This window comes from Schistocerca cancellata, chromosome 9, assembly GCF_023864275.1.
Source record: "Schistocerca cancellata isolate TAMUIC-IGC-003103 chromosome 9, iqSchCanc2.1, whole genome shotgun sequence".
In the NCBI taxonomy this organism is placed as follows: domain Eukaryota; kingdom Metazoa; phylum Arthropoda; class Insecta; order Orthoptera; family Acrididae; genus Schistocerca; species Schistocerca cancellata.
Genome location: NC_064634.1, coordinates 447,063,434 through 447,081,383, shown reverse-complemented (window position 1 = coordinate 447,081,383; position 17,950 = coordinate 447,063,434). Strand labels below are relative to the sequence as shown.

The 17,950-nt window shown below is 37.0% G+C and overlaps 1 long non-coding RNA gene across 1 annotated transcript; it reads right to left on the bottom strand.

Moving 5' to 3' along the window:
- Window positions 1-9,943: 9,943 nt before the first annotated feature.
- LOC126100650 (uncharacterized) lies at window positions 9,944-17,747 on the bottom strand. The gene is made up of 3 exons (XR_007522195.1): window positions 17,639-17,747; window positions 15,319-15,561; window positions 9,944-10,283 (listed from the first exon to the last, which is right to left on the bottom strand). It is a non-coding gene; the product is annotated as an uncharacterized LOC126100650 (long non-coding RNA).
- Window positions 17,748-17,950: the final 203 nt, after the last annotated feature.

Sequence of the window (17,950 nt, the reverse complement as noted above, 5' to 3'; positions counted from 1 at the left end):
TCAACACAGTCGAAGGCCTTGCTTAGGTCACAGAATGAGACCTGAGCAAAGCCTTTGTTCTCAAAAACTTTGAAGATGTAACTGACTACCGTGTTGATTGCATCAATGGTCGACAGATTCTTCCTAAACCCGTATTGTGAAGCATTAATTATTCCTAGGTGGTCAAAGTGAGATGACAATTGTTGGTACATGATGCATTCTATTACCTTGGAGAATGCGGGTACTATTGAAATAGGCCTGTAGCTAGATGGAGAGTCTTTATCTCCCTTTTTGTATACTGGGACGATCCTAGACAGTTTTAACTCATCAGGAAAATATCCCTCAAGTAAGCACTTGTTTATGCAATGGGTTAGAGGGTACAGAATGCAATCACACACTTTTTTTAGCAGGTTGCATGATATGCCATATATATCTAAGCTATCAGATGATTTCAGTTGTTTTATGACCCCTTGTACATATCTAGGCGATACTTCGGAGAAGGTTACCATGCTTGTATTTGGTGACTGTCTACCCCAATTTTGTGAGAGTAACTCTGATGGACTAATGTCTGGTTTGATAATTGCGTCTCCTATTTCTTTCACTGAATTAATAAAAAACTCATTGAGTGTTTGTGGTGGGATATTAATTTTGTCTTTTTTAGTATCTCTGGCAGCACTGTTAATTACTTTCCAAGCCGTTTTGCATTTATTGGTGGAATTATGTATGCTGTTGGCATTGTAGGTTTTTTTGGCTTGCAGGATGGCTTTTTTGTATTCATTCCTGCATTCCACATAGGCTGATTTGGCACAGTCAGACTTCATACTATTGTATATGTTGTACAGTAACAAAACTTGTTTCTTTAGATCTGTCAGCTGTTTATTGTACCATATATTTTGTCTGTTTTGAGATCTGGATTTGTGGCTGCTGTCCATTATTTTGATTTTCTTTATGGGAATACTATGGTTAAATAGGGTCAAGAATGCATTAAAAATCTATCAAATATTATTTTGGCTGGCAGGTCATTACTTGATGTGTAATGTCCATCGACACTACAATGGCCAAACCAGTCTCTGTCAGCAAGGGAATTACAAAATGTGTTAATTTTATCCTCAGTTATGGGTCTGGTAATCACAACTGTTGGGACAGGTCTGTTTGCATTGCTCCTATTGAGGGGAATTTTACTTGCATAAGTTAGAGATACGGAGTCATGGACAGAGAATGGGAACACTACAACTTCGCATGTGTTTTCAGTGGTCTTGAAGTTTACAAAGATGTTATCTAAACATGCTTTGTTTCTTGTGGGCCTGTTATTAACATGATATAAATTGTATTGTCTTAGTAAGTTTTCCAGATCTGCAACACTACCCTTACATTTAGTAACATCAAAATCAGCATTCAAATCACCTCCTATTGCAATATCATAATGTAGCCATTTAATATTACTTAATTCACTCAATAGCATGTCCATTTTTTCTAAAAATATGTTAATGCTTCCCTTTGGTGATCTGTACATGGATACTACTATTAGCTTATGACTATTAATGATTATACCCGTAACTTCAAAGTGCTGTTCATCACACAAGGAATTTAGGTCTAGTTTGGTTATTGTACAATTAAGTGACTGGTTGGAATAAATTGCCACACCACCTCTAATGTGCTCTTTCCTACAGTAGCTATTTACTATACCAAAATTGTCAAATTTGGCAACTGCAAGTTCATTCTCATTAGCCCAGTGTTCACTCAGACAAAAAATATCAAACTGGTTATCAAGACCAAACTCATTTATGATAAGTTCTTTATCTTTCAGTCCTTGAACGTTAAGGTAACATATTTTAAGATCCATGCTCTTATTGCTTACACACTGAACACTATGGTGATTGGTTTTCAAACGTTTTTCAGGGCTTATCTTTTGGATTTCTGCCTCCTGTTGCCTTTTACTAAAAAATTGTTCACTTGGAGTGGTAGCACATCTATTGTTGTATGCCTACTCTTCCCTCCTTGTGATGATATTGTAGATGAAGCTGCTACTAGAGGATTTGATGGAACTGCTGTTATGGTGTCTGGAGGCACTCTTGTGGCATCTGGTGATTGAGGAGATAAGGTGGTTGCTTCTTCTTCTGCTGCTGTTGAATCTTGCTGGTGAAGTGTGGTAGGTACTGCTGCTGCTGCTGTAGGCATTGTTGTGGCAACTGATGACAGTGGAGATTTGGATGTTGCTTCATCTTCTGCTGCTGTTGAATCCTGTAGATGAAGTGTGGTAGGTACTGGTGCTGCAGCATTTGTTATGTGTGTAGGTACAACTGCTGCTTCCACCTCTACTTCTACTGCTGCAATAGAAGTAACCATTTCTTCAGGCTCTGCTTGCGTCAAGGTACGATCAGGTACTGTGCCTAACGGAAAAGGGCAGTATTGGAACAAAAGTCACATTTTGGAGAGATTATTCTACTAAATTTGAATTCTTGTTTCCACTCACATTGTTATATTTGTGTGAAGTTACATGTTTTGAAAAGAACACCTTTATTGACCCAGAGTTCCTCCAGATTGTAATAAATAGTGAAAAAATCCATACTTAGAGAAAGTAGTACGTGAAGTAACAGCAAATAATAGCATACACTTTGCTAATGCACACTCAATTTACGATTGGAAAGGGAACAGAAAGATCCTTGTCCTTTCAAAGTTTAAATTTATCAAAAGATCAATGATAATAATGGTATTAAAATGGAAAAAAGAGTTATATATAAAGTACACAATTGATAAAAGGAAAACTGTTGGAAGCATAAAGTAATGTTATATAAATACAATATTAATGTACGTAATGAACATGTATAAAATACCGTGTGTTCGATTCTAGAGACACTTAATTCCACTGTCTGACACACATTATTTTAGAGATACGCATGGTAAAGTAGAACTATGCCTACTGCCCCACAATTTTGTGTGTGTGTGTGTGTGTGTGTGTGTGTGTGTGTGTGTGTGTGTGTGTGTGTGTGTGTGTGTGTGTGTGGACAGAAGTGTATCGGATGGATGATCGGCGCAAGCAGGTAGTCGCCGAGCCCACCTAAGAAGTTACACAGCCCGCTCAAGGAATAAACTCGTTGTATTCTGTGTGACGTGAAACATTATTGTGTGGACATTTCATTGTTGTTGAAAGTAAAGAAGGGACTTTTTTTCATTCATTCTCTCTCATACTGTCGTAATGTATGGACAGTTGTCTTGTTAGACTAAGATTTATAGACTGTATTTATAAAAAGATGATTGTAAGAGGTTCTGTCGGACCGGAAGATGTCGAGTTTACCGGAAATGTTTTAATGTATGAAAACTTGTTATGAAAATACAGTGAGTTTGAATTCAAACTATTCTCTGGTGTACCAAGTTATTTAAACGTGTAGAAAATTCCTTTAGAGTAGCATTTATTCTTCGGAGAATAAGCTGGGCAGAATATGCCTGTGACATCACTGGCTAGCTCACTGCTCCTCCTGTCAATGTTAATTCACAGTCATGTTTTGTTTTGGAAAAAGGGTTACAAATGGTTTGTAATGCCATACTGTGCAAATACATCTATAAAAACTCCTGGAAAGTTGTTTTTGAGTGTCCCAGAAAATGAAAAATGCATAAAATATGGTTGCACTGTAGTGGCAAATTGCCACCATATTGATGGACAAGTTCACAAACTTTATTAAAAATGTGTTGCACAGTGAAGTCAACATTAATTTACCTCAGAGGTATGCTCTTGCACTGTTACAAGGAAGGATAGTGTCATTCAACAAAACTAAAGTATTGACGAAAACTGCTGTTTTACCCAACTAAATATAAATACTTCAGTAGCTCAGTTGTTAAAGCAGTAGTCCATCGAATTTTAGAAGATGATGTATATAATAGATCACTGGTTCAAATCCAACCCAGAATAATATTTTAACTTCTTTATAAAATGACTGACAGCCCTCTTATATGAAAACCGAATCATAATTACGAATCTTCACCACACCGATCAGAATTGGAATATTGTTTTTTCCCTTGCAGTTTACATGCACTTACATTGGCAATTGCTGTTCGCACACGGCCTGTTCAGAAGGATATTTTATGGTTACCGTGACAACTCATTTTTTACTTTATTAGAAACATTTTTTTAATCTTTGTACTGTACGGCTAAGATCCTCATTGTTTAAACTTTTGAAGTTTCGTCACCTTACATAATGCTGAAGTAAGTGTTTCAGACACTGATGTTAGTTTACAATTTAAAACTTCGCAGCCCTCACGTTTGTGTTACCTGCAAGTTGTATGTGCTTTATACCTCTTTGTATAGAAAACCTCATCGTCTTACAGCTCGTACTGTGGGCTTGTGGCGATAGGTTCACTACTAGCAATGCTTTTCAAAACAGTAAATTGTTTGTTCACAAAGTAAATGCATTTATCCTCTGTTGGCCATTTCTCAGACTAAGATTAATGTGAAGCTATAAATAATACACCCCACAATCAAAACAACTACTACAATCAGTTCTTGCTAACACTATTTTCGTATTTCATGTAAAACTTAAAAATGCCCTTACCAGGAATCGAACACGTGATCTCATTACCTGCGATCAAATGCACTCTGCGTTGTGCCACCAAGCACTTGTAGCTAGTAGTACTTGTGCCAAGTGTGTTCTGTACAGGAAATCAGCATGAAGATTTATACCAAGATTTATTTTATTGTGCTTGTGTAAAAGCTGATAGTCAACAATCTAGTTATAATATACAGATTCATTTGCAAAAGTTCTACATTTCCTTAGTTTTGAGCAAGTTTTTATGATGTTGCACTGAGCAGGGGAAAGAATATCCATTGTTGCACATATCCGCTCTACATGGATGGAGCACATAACACATCAACTTTTGCGATGTTTCCACTATCAGCATTCACAATATTCTTTTCTATTGATACTTAAAGTTGTAATTGCTTTTTACATCATTAAACTGCTGAACTGCTTACAGAAAAAGTACGCAAAATATTTGTAACTTTGACGAACACTCCTGTAACACACGTATAGCTTCATCTTACTCTTAGTCTGTGATATCACCATTTACAGAGCGTTTTCTATCACATGACCAAATCTTTATATTTAATGATTTTTAAGCTTTTATTACATAAAATTAACAGTTATGTTTGGGAGAATATGGACTGTGAATGCTATTTAAATGTTATAACCTATTAAAATAACATCCAAACCATATTTTTGACACAGGAAAATACCCGATTCTTGCTTCAGAAAAACCAATAACACCATACAAATGTTGCTTCTGATGCTCAGCATGTTTTCATAAATGAAACTACAGTATCCACAGTAGCTTGTCACTGCCGTGAGCAACAGTCAGCTGCTGATTTTGATGCATCATCTTCTTTTTCTGCTTTTAAGTCACACCTTAGTTCATGTATGTCCATCTTAAGATGGCCGCGAGTGTAGAAGTGTGTGAATCTAACTTGAGAAATAGTTATAGTTATGCTGTTAAAAAGGGTGTTTGTAAGAATTGTAACACTGCAATAACAACGCTAAAAGAACGAATTGCTAGCTTACAATTCATAGTCAGTTCCTTGAGAAGCGATATTGACTCACTCAAGAAAGAAAATCGGGATCTGCGATCGAAGCCAACACTTAGTGAAGTGATGCAAGACAAAAGAAATATATCGTCCGAGTGGGTAAAAGTGCCGTACAAAAATAGTGTTCCAACTACAAAAAGAACAACAAAATCTGCTAAAAACGTCACATTTTCGGAGAAAAACAAATATCATGTTTTGCAAACAAGTGACTGTGATAACGACTCTCCAAATGATCGTTAACTTGAAAAAGACAGTGAACTGAAAATGAATAGCGTTTTTTCAAATAATGTCAACAACAAACACAGATCATCAGGGAAAGAGTAGTGTACTATTACTAACAGACAGTCATGGCAGGAATCTATCCAGCATGCTCCGTGAGAAAAATCGCGACATAGCAGTGACTAGTGTAGTGAAACCGGGAGCGGGATGTAAAAATGTTGTAGACATTAACTCTCAGACGAAATTAATGCAAGAAAATGACTTTATCGTCTGTATAATGGGTTCAAACGATGTGGCAAAAAATGAAGCAGAGGTTTGCATGAAAACGCTACAGAATTTTTTACAAGCCAATAAATGCAGAAACACAGTAGTTGCCACACTTCCTCATAGGCATGATCTGATTTATAATTCGTGTGTAAACAAAGAAATTCGGAAAACAAACATTAAAATAAGGAAACTGTGTTCTCAATACACTAAGTGTGATGTACTGGATATAAGCAAGCTACATGGAAATCTGCACACGAAGCATGGAATGCATTTGAACTATGATGGGAAAAGATTTGTTTGTGATTGTGTTAGTGAAATAATCAAAGAAAGACTTGTAAGGGATAGAACAATTTATCAGCTTCCTGAACATCCTTCCAACAGCGAGGAAAACAAAATAAACAAGAAAGAAGAACGAAAATACAACGCTGCTGACGTTCCTAATTTAAACTAGAGGTATGTGATGCTGTAAATATGATTCCCAATTACCAAATCATGAATACGCCCAAACTAAAAATTTATCACCATAATGTGCAATCCCTGCGTAATAAGATCGATGAAATTAACGTTCTATTAACACATGAACTTAATGATATCTCAGTGTTATGCATTTCAGAGCACTGGCTTAACCCAGAATTAATCCAGAATACGAAAATAAACAAATTTGTCTTGGCTGCTTACTACTGCAGGAATAACAGCAAACAGGGTGGGGTAGCAATTTACACAAAGGATAATGTAGATTTTATTACACTACCTGACTTAACTAGGGCAAATGTCGAAAAGGATTATGAAATTGCAGCTATAAAAATTACTCAGTTCAACCTGGTTATTGCTACAGTTTACCGATCACCGTCCGGGAATTTTGAACTTTTCTTAAACAAAATGGAGTCATTGCTAAATAAAGTAAATAAAATGGATTGTGAATTGATAATCTGTGGTGACTTCAATATTGACTTCCTCACGAATAGTGGAAATAGGGAGACTATTTTGAACCTTGCAACGTCCTACAATTTAAAGGCTGAAGTAAAAGCAGCTACCCGAGTATCAGAAACTTGTCAAACAGCTCTTGATCAGTTTCTAGTAAAGAAGAGTTTACACAACACCTCACTAAAAATTTTCAATGCAGGCTTTAGTGATCATCTTGCTCAAATATTAAGCATAAAAGTACAAGGCAGTATTATTAACAACATGTCTTTTAGAACAGCATATCGAAGTTATAATCAGCATAATGTGAACTACTTCAACAACTTATTACAGAAAGAAAAATGGCTAGGAGTGTACAAAATGAACGATATAAATGATAAATTCGACACTTTCATTGTTACATTAACCCATTTCTTTGAACTTGCATTCCCACTGAAAACATTAACCATACAGGGAAACTCTAGAACAAACAGCTGGATCACAAAGGGAATAAGGGTTTCATGCCAGAAGAAAAGACTACTTCATGAAATATGTAACTCAAAAAATTCCTCACCTGCAGTACGCGCATACTATAAAAAATACTCCAAAATATTAAGAAAAGTAATAAAAGCAGCAAAAATAATGCATAATGATGAAATCATTTATAATTCAGCTAATAAATCAAAGGCTATGTGGAGTGTTATAAAAAAAGAATGTGGAGAATACAGACAACCTTGGAAAAATATAACACTATCACATAAAAATAAAAAAGTAACAAACCCCTTAGAAGTAGCTAACACATTTAACAACTTTTTCACAGGTGTTGCTGAAAATATGTTACAATCAAACTTTAAGAGCATCCAGGCAAATGAATATAAAATAAGTACATGTAGAGGATCAATGTACATCAGTTCTGTTTCACAAGATGAAGTAGCTAAAGCAATAAAAGGACTAAAAAATTCCAAATCGGCAGGTATTGATGGTATACCTGCAACAATGTTAAAGAAGAGCGCATCAAACCTAATTGAAGTACTCACACATTTATGCGACTGCTCACTTCAGGCAGGCACTTTCCCTGATGTGTTAAAAACATCAAAAGTTATTCCTGTATTTAAAAAAGGGGATAAAGACAATGTAAATAACTACAGACCCATCACAATTTCCTCCTGCATCTCTAAAGTACTGGAAAAAGTTATGTATGAGAAACTTATGAAATTTATAAATAAAAACAGCATCCTATGTAATGAACAACATGGATTCAGAAATAAGAGGTCAACGACAACTGCTGTCTATGAGTGCATCAATTCCATCCTAAACCTGTTGGACAAAAAACAGGAAACAATAGGAGTCTTTATTGACTTGTCAAAAGCTTTTGACATGGTGGACCATAAAATTCTGCTATCAAAGCTAGAAAGATATGGTATTCGAGGTCTGTCCAACAAGTGGATCAGTTCCTTCCTGACAAATCGTATGCAGGCAGTGTGCGTCAAGCACACAAATATTGAACTAAAAACTGTATCTAATCACCTATCTGACTATAAACAAATAAAATGTGGTGTACCCCAAGGATCCGTATTGGGACCCCTTCTGTTTCTTCTGTACATAAATGATCTAAGCTTAAATATTGATGCGCACAAATCAATCATATTTGCAGATGACACCACGATTCTACTAAAAGGAGACGACGATGAACAGTTACAGCAGACAGTAAACACGGTCACGAAACAACTTAGCAGCTGGGCACAGAGTAATCAGCTTGTAATAAACAGTAAGAAAACCGTTGCTCTAAAATTCCACAATGTTCCTAACAAGGACATGTTTATCCCATCAGTCTCTATCAATGACGAACCAGTTGGTAACAGTACTGAAACCAAATTCTTAGGACTTTGGCTGCAGAGCAACATCAGATGGAATAAGCATATTGAATGTCTCAATGCAGAACTGAGCAAAACATGTTATCTTCTTTGTTCATTAAAATCATGCTGTAGTGAGAAAACAGTATTGAATGCATATCATGCGTACTTTCATTCTCGTCTTAGATATGGGGTCACCTTCTGGGGAAACTCTAAAATAGCTAATAGCACTTTTAAACTACAAAAAAGGGCCATTAGAATCTTGTTTGGGTGCAAGCCTAGAGACTCTTGTAAACCCCTGTTTAAGAAATCTGGTATTCCCCATTACCGTGTGTATACATTATGGAAACCCTTTTGTTCTTTAAATTAAATGTAATAGGCAAGGACCAGAGGCTACAAAAAAACTGTGATATACATGAGCACTTTACCAGACAAAACAGGAACTTACATATGACTCAAATCAGCACAGCACTGTGCCAAAAAGGTACTTTTCACATGGGAGTTAAGCTTTATAACAAACTTCCTGAAAACATAAAAGCTATCACTGAGGTCAATACATTTGGAAAATCTCTAAAGTCATATTTACAGCATCACTGCTTTTATTCCATTGAAGAATATTTAAATTTATGAAATGTGTAATATAAATACTTGTGTGTAAAGTGTATTATTGTAAGCTTAAATATGTATGCCTTGAAATTACTTTCAGCCTGTATATTTATAACTTGACTTGTCCAATGTCTTATGCATAAGCTGCTATGTAGACAACAGGACCAATAAAATACAATCTACAATCTACAATCAATAAATTATGGATAGTGAAGGGCTTAGATAACATGTTTCTGCACGTATAGTTCAGAAACTGGATACTCACTTCTGTTTTCCAGTTATTTGCTTCTCGAATAGAAAACTTGGCAAAGACTGACGCATTTAACTGTAACTGTAGTTGAGCAATTTCTCTTGTTTATGATCTTCATATTTTTCCTTTGATTGATATGGTCTGCCTTAAGCAGACAACGAAGTAAATTTACTTTTTAAAGATTTTCCTGTAAGAGAGATGCAGAAATCCAAATAAATATCACTTAACACACCTTGATGTTTCCTAACCAGGTAATGCACCACAGTAGTCTTCCTTGTAACAGTAGTGCTACTGCTACATCTGTGCATGCACTGTGTGTGGATTACATGTCCCACAAGAGGAAGAGCTACAAGAGCGAGCACAATATTGCCTTTCAGCAACTGGGAGAAGGCAACTGTCTTCTGAAAAAGAATACAATGTCTTAAATTTTTAAATAACATTGCTCTAATGTGATATCTTAAAAATCAGTGCAGCTAGCAACTTATCTTGAGTTACACAGAAGACAATCGGCAACTGCAATCTCGTTTCGTGATCAGTACTTTGTCTTGTTCACTGCTTACACACAGCATAAGAGACATCCAAAAAAGCTGCCCTGGACATTGCTTTTAAAAGAATCTGAGAAAGATGACCACAGTACCTGTAAATGGTAAAATAATTTTTTTACCCATGAAATACAAAAAGGATAAATAATTCTTATCTAGTGATAATATTATGAAAAGAATAGTTACTACTCTCCAAACAGTGGAGATGCTGAGTCACTGATAAGCACAACAAAAAGACTGTCAGGGAGAGCAAACACACACACACACACACACACACACACACACACACACACACACACACACACACACACACACACACACACAAAAACTGGCCTCAGCAGCCAGAGACTGCAGAGTGTGTGTGTGTGTGTGTGTGTGTGTGTGTGTGTGTGTGGTTTTAGGCCGAAAGCTTGTTTTCTGACAGTCTTGTGTTTATCTGCAACTCAGCACCTCCACTATATGGTGAGTAGCAAACCATTCTTTTCATAATATTGTTACACTCCATCCTGGATTTTCCATTGTTGAATATTTAGTGGTAAATTACCCATCTCACTTGATTAACTGAAAAAGGGCATAACTCTTCTAATGCTCTCAAGATTTATTTTAAAACAAACTAGATCACTGTCACACATGCAGAACAATCCAAATTTATAACGAAATAACACAAAATGATAATTGGTAAATAACTGAAGTTACTGTCGGAACAAAACAGTCAGAGCATCACAAAACAGCAAAGATACAACACACTCATTTTTTGACACCTTCACTGAACAAATCAGCTGGTGACTTCTTACTCATGTGTGGATGTCTACTACTACATGTTTGACTGCAAAAGGGATTAGCTCTACACTGCCAACAACCTAATGAAAGTGAGACTGCAGTTTGGAGATACAACAATCTATGTATGACCAACAAGGGGTTGAGAAAAATGTCCTTTTCAACACAGTGATCTGTATGTATACTAACAGTGGTATACAGCAGAGATTCATTTTACTTATGCAGGCTGCATGTAACATCTATAAGAGCAGTAATATTCTATTGTATTAACTCTGCTGTATCATTGTAAAATGATCCATGGTGAATAAAATGCTTGAGTGTTGATAAAACTTAAGTGTTCAATCTAAGTTCTTCTTCCACACATTTTCCCTCCATACAGTTTCTAATTTTTTGACAGTGAATGCCAAATTTATGTGGTTTCTCCAACTGTGTTAATCCAATATTAGCTGCAATATGTCGGTCTGTCTTATCGAAGTTTAGAACAATGCCTCCCATAATACACCGATTTCATTTTGTACATTCCAGTTCAGTTCATACAATACTTTTCACCAGTAGCTAAGGGCTTAGCAAATTATTGTGGTACTACCACAAACATCAAAGATTCCCTTGCAACACTCAGTCTAAATTATTTATTGTATCCACAATTCACATCATGATTGGATAGTCTTAAGAAGCTTCTACAGAAGTATTTAATTGCAAATTGCAAATGTAACATGTACTGAAGTTTTACTATGAAAAAATCACACTCTGCCTGTGACAACTTCTACCATGCACCCACCATTCTGTATACAATGATCTGATAAAATGACAAATTACCTGCAGACAATGAGCAGTACTATAAAACAGATTAATGTCTCCATTTCTCATTTTTCTATACCTGCACTTTATATGTCAAAGCAAATGAGAAGTAGATTCATATGAGAAAACCACACAGGGAACCTTTGCCATATCAAATTCTGTCATTAAGTATAATAATTACAGGCTTCCAAAACTGCATATGTAATAGATTTAGGGAAATACAGAAGCGTCCAATTCAACCCATCTGCTTTGACCCATGACGTCACAGATATGGCAGAAATGACCATCCACTACGACTCCAATATGGCACCTATGACATTACATAAACATGACAACAAACATGAAAATACAACGAAACACACACACACACACACACACACACACACACACACACACACACACACACACACACACCTTATCAAACTAATGGCCCAAGCATGGGAAATTCAGGGTTTTTTGGGTGGGAACAATGTAAATATAAACAAATTTAGACACAGACTACCATACCAAACCACACAAAACGACAATAAAAACCGGCAACACCAAACTCCCCAAGTTCCACTAAACACAATATCCTCTGGAACCTGACACTTCCCTTGACATATATAGCTAAACAGCAACTCCCGATACCAGAACACCCACACCACAACCACACATCGGAATCCAACAGTTCCCTTCACCCACATAGGTCAACAGCAACTCCCAACACCAAAACACCCACAGATATGACCATAAATTGGAAGCAAAAACTTCCCTTCAACTACATACCTACAAACCAACTCACGATACCAAATCACCAATACAACAAACCACACAACTCAGAACCATCCCACCATACACAACACACAAGTACACTAAAAAAATAAAGATAAAAACTTACCACAACTAAGTTCCGGCGCTGCAACCTAGGTCAGCCAACACACACACACACACACACACACACACACACACACACACACACACACACAAAAACAAAAGAGAGACCCAACCCACCCACACCTACACCCCACCCCCAATCCAATCTCCCCCTCACCCCAAAATAAAATACCAATAAACAAAAAATAAATCTTTCACACACTACAACTGAACAAAACCTGCAACAAAATAGATCCTCCACAACTAAATCACAAAACAACACACACTGCCCCCCCTCACAAACACTACCAGTAACAACCCCCCCAAGCCACAGCCACTCACCCACACAAACCAACCACTTTTGGCCTGTACATCTTACTGATAGCCCTTAAAAAAATAAATAAATAAATACATAAATAAAACAATAGCCCTCGGGGATGCTCTTCCGCCAACAGCACTCATCTAAATGGGACTGAAGTTTAGAAAAGTGCCTCTTCCCCCTCCCAAGAACTGACTGAATGGCCCCCACATCCCCTCCATGGTATTCGTACAAACCCCTGTCTCATAATTTTTAAACTCTAAACTATGGTGCACTACTAAATGATTTTACCCCCTCTCACCCAGTCCCCTATAAGAAAAAGCATCAGAAACTACAGTAGAACCCAGTTCTGTAAACTCCTCAATTAACCCCACTAATTCCCTCTTAGACCACCCCTCCACAACCCTAAAAACACATTCCAAACACCCATCCCCCGATACAGCAGCCCCCCCCCCCCACACATCCAGAGACCAAATACAGACTTACCCCTCCCATACTTCCTTTTCCCAAACTGCAACTCTATCACCTCCACCACAACCCCAGGCCCACCTAACTTACCCCTGTACTCAAACTTAGAACATACTTCACGACAAAATAAAAACCAGTCAAGCACACTCCTCTCACACCAGTTCCATGCGTGCAAAGACAGAGGATTTATAAAAGTAGTACATCAACAACACAATCTAGTGCATGCCCAACCTAGACTTCTCGAACCAGGAACCGTGACATATGGAGCGCCATATGTTATCCCTACGGCACCGCCATATATAACCGTCCCTGATCCAAGACGCCCAAACTTTTGCCAATTTCATGTCATGACCACAAACAGCACACTTCACAATCTCCGCCAACAAGCCAAACAGCTGCAGAAATTTAATCAACTCCAACAGACTCACCCCCAACTCAGCATGCAAATGCACATTTAATTTTATCCATCATATCCATACCTAAAAAGAGCAGCAACAAATTAATTTACTCAAATGAACATATGGCCTACAGTGAAAAGCACTACAATAACTTTCACACAACAAACACTAAATCGTTAACTCACTGAAAACAATTCACCTCCACACACAGCTAAAACGAGAACCACCCAGAACAAGCAATAACACCAAACAACACAAACACGCCACACTCACAAACCAAACTCTGTGCAATCATGACGTCACACCACAACAGCCTTACATCACTGGTCAAAGCCAACAGTTGGGATGGGACGCTTCGGATTTAAAACAATAGTAGTACAACAACACAACCTCGCACATGCCCAACCAAGACTTCTCGAACCAGGACAACCAAGGTCATTGGAGACCATATTTGCTCTGATTTTGTTAGGGAAAGAAGTGACTGGTCTTCTGACAGAATCATCTTGGCATCTGACTGGAGGAGAAATCGGGGAAACCACAGGAAATTCAAATTTGAATGGCTGGACTGGAAACTCCAACTGCTCCTCCCAATTTCAGTGAAGTACACTAGGCACTACACAACCTCACTGTTGGAACAGGAAGGGGCAAGACAACGAAGGTAGATGGCTTGAGGAGGGTGCTGATATCACAAAAAGATTGGTAAGCTGTGAGAAAATAGCTACTGGAAAAATATTACTGATGATGAAAATAGCAATACCATTAGTAACTACTGGAACTATATATATGAATTTATATTTGGATATACATATTGGTAGAACAACTGAATAACATTTGGGAATTGAGTACAGAACTGCAAGAAATAATGGCAAACCACTACATGATGAGCCATTAACTATCTTGAAAGAAGAGCTGTCATCAGATTGCCACCAAACTCTAGACACGAAATTCTTGATACTTCACAAGAGTATCATCAAACTTTTAAGCCAGAAGACCAATTGTGCATCATGTCATGGTAAAAGCAGACAAATACAGACTGAGTCATTCCAGGCCCCTCATTACCCTTAAGTAATAACTGTAATGAAGTGAAGGCAAGACAAAGAATCTGTATTGGAGGCAAGATTTGCAGGATACGCTTTCGGGTGTGGTGGGGGGGGGGGGGGGGGGGGGGGGAACAGTTATTTCTAACAGACTACCAGACTACAGAGCTGGAACCTGCGTAAGCCAGAGAATCCAGTGTTATGTGGAAGAAATGCATATTGTGAACCAATTACTTAAAATCAAAATTGTGTTTACCACTGGTTTGTTATATTTACACAAAATGAAATATATACTATTTCTTGTGTGGCTCTGTTCACTAATTCATGTGACTGATTTGTATTTATTCTGATCTTGCTGTCCCATACTGGCTGTCATATAATCACACACAGGCTATCTGTGTGGGCATTATCAACTGCAAGTAGAGTTCTTTCACTGACATCATAGTTATAGTGCACAGTATGATTTATTTGTACTTACATATTCTTGCAGCTAAATCTGCTTTGGCATTTTCGTTTTTGTCCTGACATGCAACCTGAGTTAGAGACTTGCATGATTTAATAGAAGACCATCAGCTTCTGTGTTTGATGACTAAATCTTCCACACATTGTGGAAGTATATTGATTATTCCATTTAATGCTTCTCCATTTCTACCATTATTATGCCAGATTTGTAACTTGTCTAGCTAAACTTGTCTAACTAAAAAAGTGGTTTGAGTCTTATCTGGAAAAGAGGATGCAGGTGGTTGAAATTACAGCACCAAATATTAATCAAAAAATTAAACTAAGATCAGATCCAAGGGAGGTCACAGTAGGAGTACCCCAAGGAAGTGTATTAGGCCCCTTGCTGTTCCTCATTTACATTAATGATATTCAGGTGTCAGAGAGAAAAGCTAGAATCATGTTATTTGCTGATGATACTAGTTTAATAGTTAGTGATATGAAGCAGTCATTGCACAGTACTGTGGACCATGTCCTACAAGATATACAAAAATGGTTTAGTGCTAACAAGCTAACACTGAAGGCAAAAAAACTAATTATGTGCAATATGGAAAAATAAGAACAGGATGACCTAAATCCCACCATGGAGGGCAAACAACTTGACAGTACAGTGTGCAAAATTCCTGGGTATGTACATTGATGAGAAGATTAATTGGAAGGACCATGTGGTGAACTTAGCACGAAAACTAAATTCAGCATGTTTTGTGCTTAGAATAATTTCAAGAGTTTGTAGTAATGACTGTACCAGATTAGTATATTTTGGCTATTTTCAGTCCATTGCATCCTATGGGATAGTATTCTGGGGAAAAACAAATTGTCGTCTAAATGAGATTTTCAAATTGCAAAAACGTGCTATTCGGATAATGACCCACAGCCCACCTCAGACACATTGTAGGCCCCTTTTTAAAGCATTGAAAATTTTAACAATTCCATCATTATACATTCTGAAATGTCTGTTGGTGATCAAAAGAAATCAGGACAAAATGAAAACCAATACAGACTTCCATAATTACGATACACGGCAATGTAAAGATCTCCACATACAAGCTGTAACAAGGACCCGAAGCCAGAAACATGTATGTAAACAAGGCATCAAACTTTTTAATGCACTATCAAAACATATCAAAGGGCTGGAAAATGAGGATAAATTTAAAACTGTTCTAAAGAACCACATGCTTGACAAATGCTATTACAGCATAAGTGAATATCTCTGCGTAACTGTATAAAATATATGTTTAAGTTAATGTGACAAATGAAATTACATCAGTGCATAATAAATTATGTTATAAAAACACTTATTAGTTGTATATTGTATTAAACATAAGATAGATTAATATGAATTCAGCACAGATACAAATTTTGTAAAGATATTATATAGTTGTTAAAATGTACCCTGACAAATCCTATATCACAAATGTGATAATTGGGATGATAACAAATAAATAAATATAAACTTCCTTGCAAGTTGTTCCTGCCATGAGGAAGTTGGGCTTCTAAGATAGTTACTGCCTCGGTTTGTTGGCTCTCGATACCTGCTATCCTCTGAAGTTTGTAGTATATGGGTGGCAAGTGCAGAGCAACTGTTGCAGTCAAGCCAAATCAACACGTATCATCACGACAAAATAAAGGGCTCTTCCAGTAGTTTTCACTAATTTACAAAATGTTCAAATGTGGGTGAATTCCTAAGGAACCAAACTGCTGAGGTCATTGGTTCCTAGACTTACACACTACTTGCAATTAGGCTTTGCAAAATTAACCTTATATTAACAGTTTACTACAGAAAACGATCCATCACCCATTTCACTCATTGAGCTTTTGGTAAGTTCAGTTTGCACTTAAGGATACTTTTTCATTACACAATTCATGTGTCTTATGCAAGAAGTGATGGTTCTCTTTTACAAGACTTACTTGCTGAATTCTTCAGCACAATACTTCTTAAGGAGGCTAAGGAGGAAGTGATTTGCTGTAACTTTAATAACATCAGTAACTTATCTGCTCTGTGCCTGAATAAAAACCCTTTAAATAGTGAGACATAGTTTATTACAATAATCAAATGCACTGAGATTTTTAAGAAATAATTCCTGAGTTTTAAACTTTTATTTACCAACTAAGAACTTTTTTCCTTATGATGCAAGATTGTCTTCACACAGGGCCAGAATTTGCTCGATATTTGCGGCCACAACCAAATTTTCCTTCTTGCTGAGTCATCATTGCTATGTTTGCAGGCAAAGAATTGAACAAAGATAAACTATAGGCAGAGGAAATGCACCTTCAATTGCATTATTCAATTGGATACTCACTTTTGTGAAATGTTCTGCTGATTTTATTGTGTAGACACGTTTAGCATCAAGTGTTGCTCACCATCTTTTCTTCCTTTTGACCATTATCAGTCATCTTCTTAGGGTTGACACTGGTCCACCTTTATGTATAAATGAACAACAAAATTTATTTAACAAGTCCTTGCCAGCAACTATGCTTTCTGACTGGGAATATTTATAACAGCTACTACAGCTTGATTTTACTTACCACAGTGGCTGCAACAGCAGTCGCTTATCACAGTCCATTCAAACAAGAGTGCCAGTACATTATTTTTGGAAGGGGTTTCTATTGAA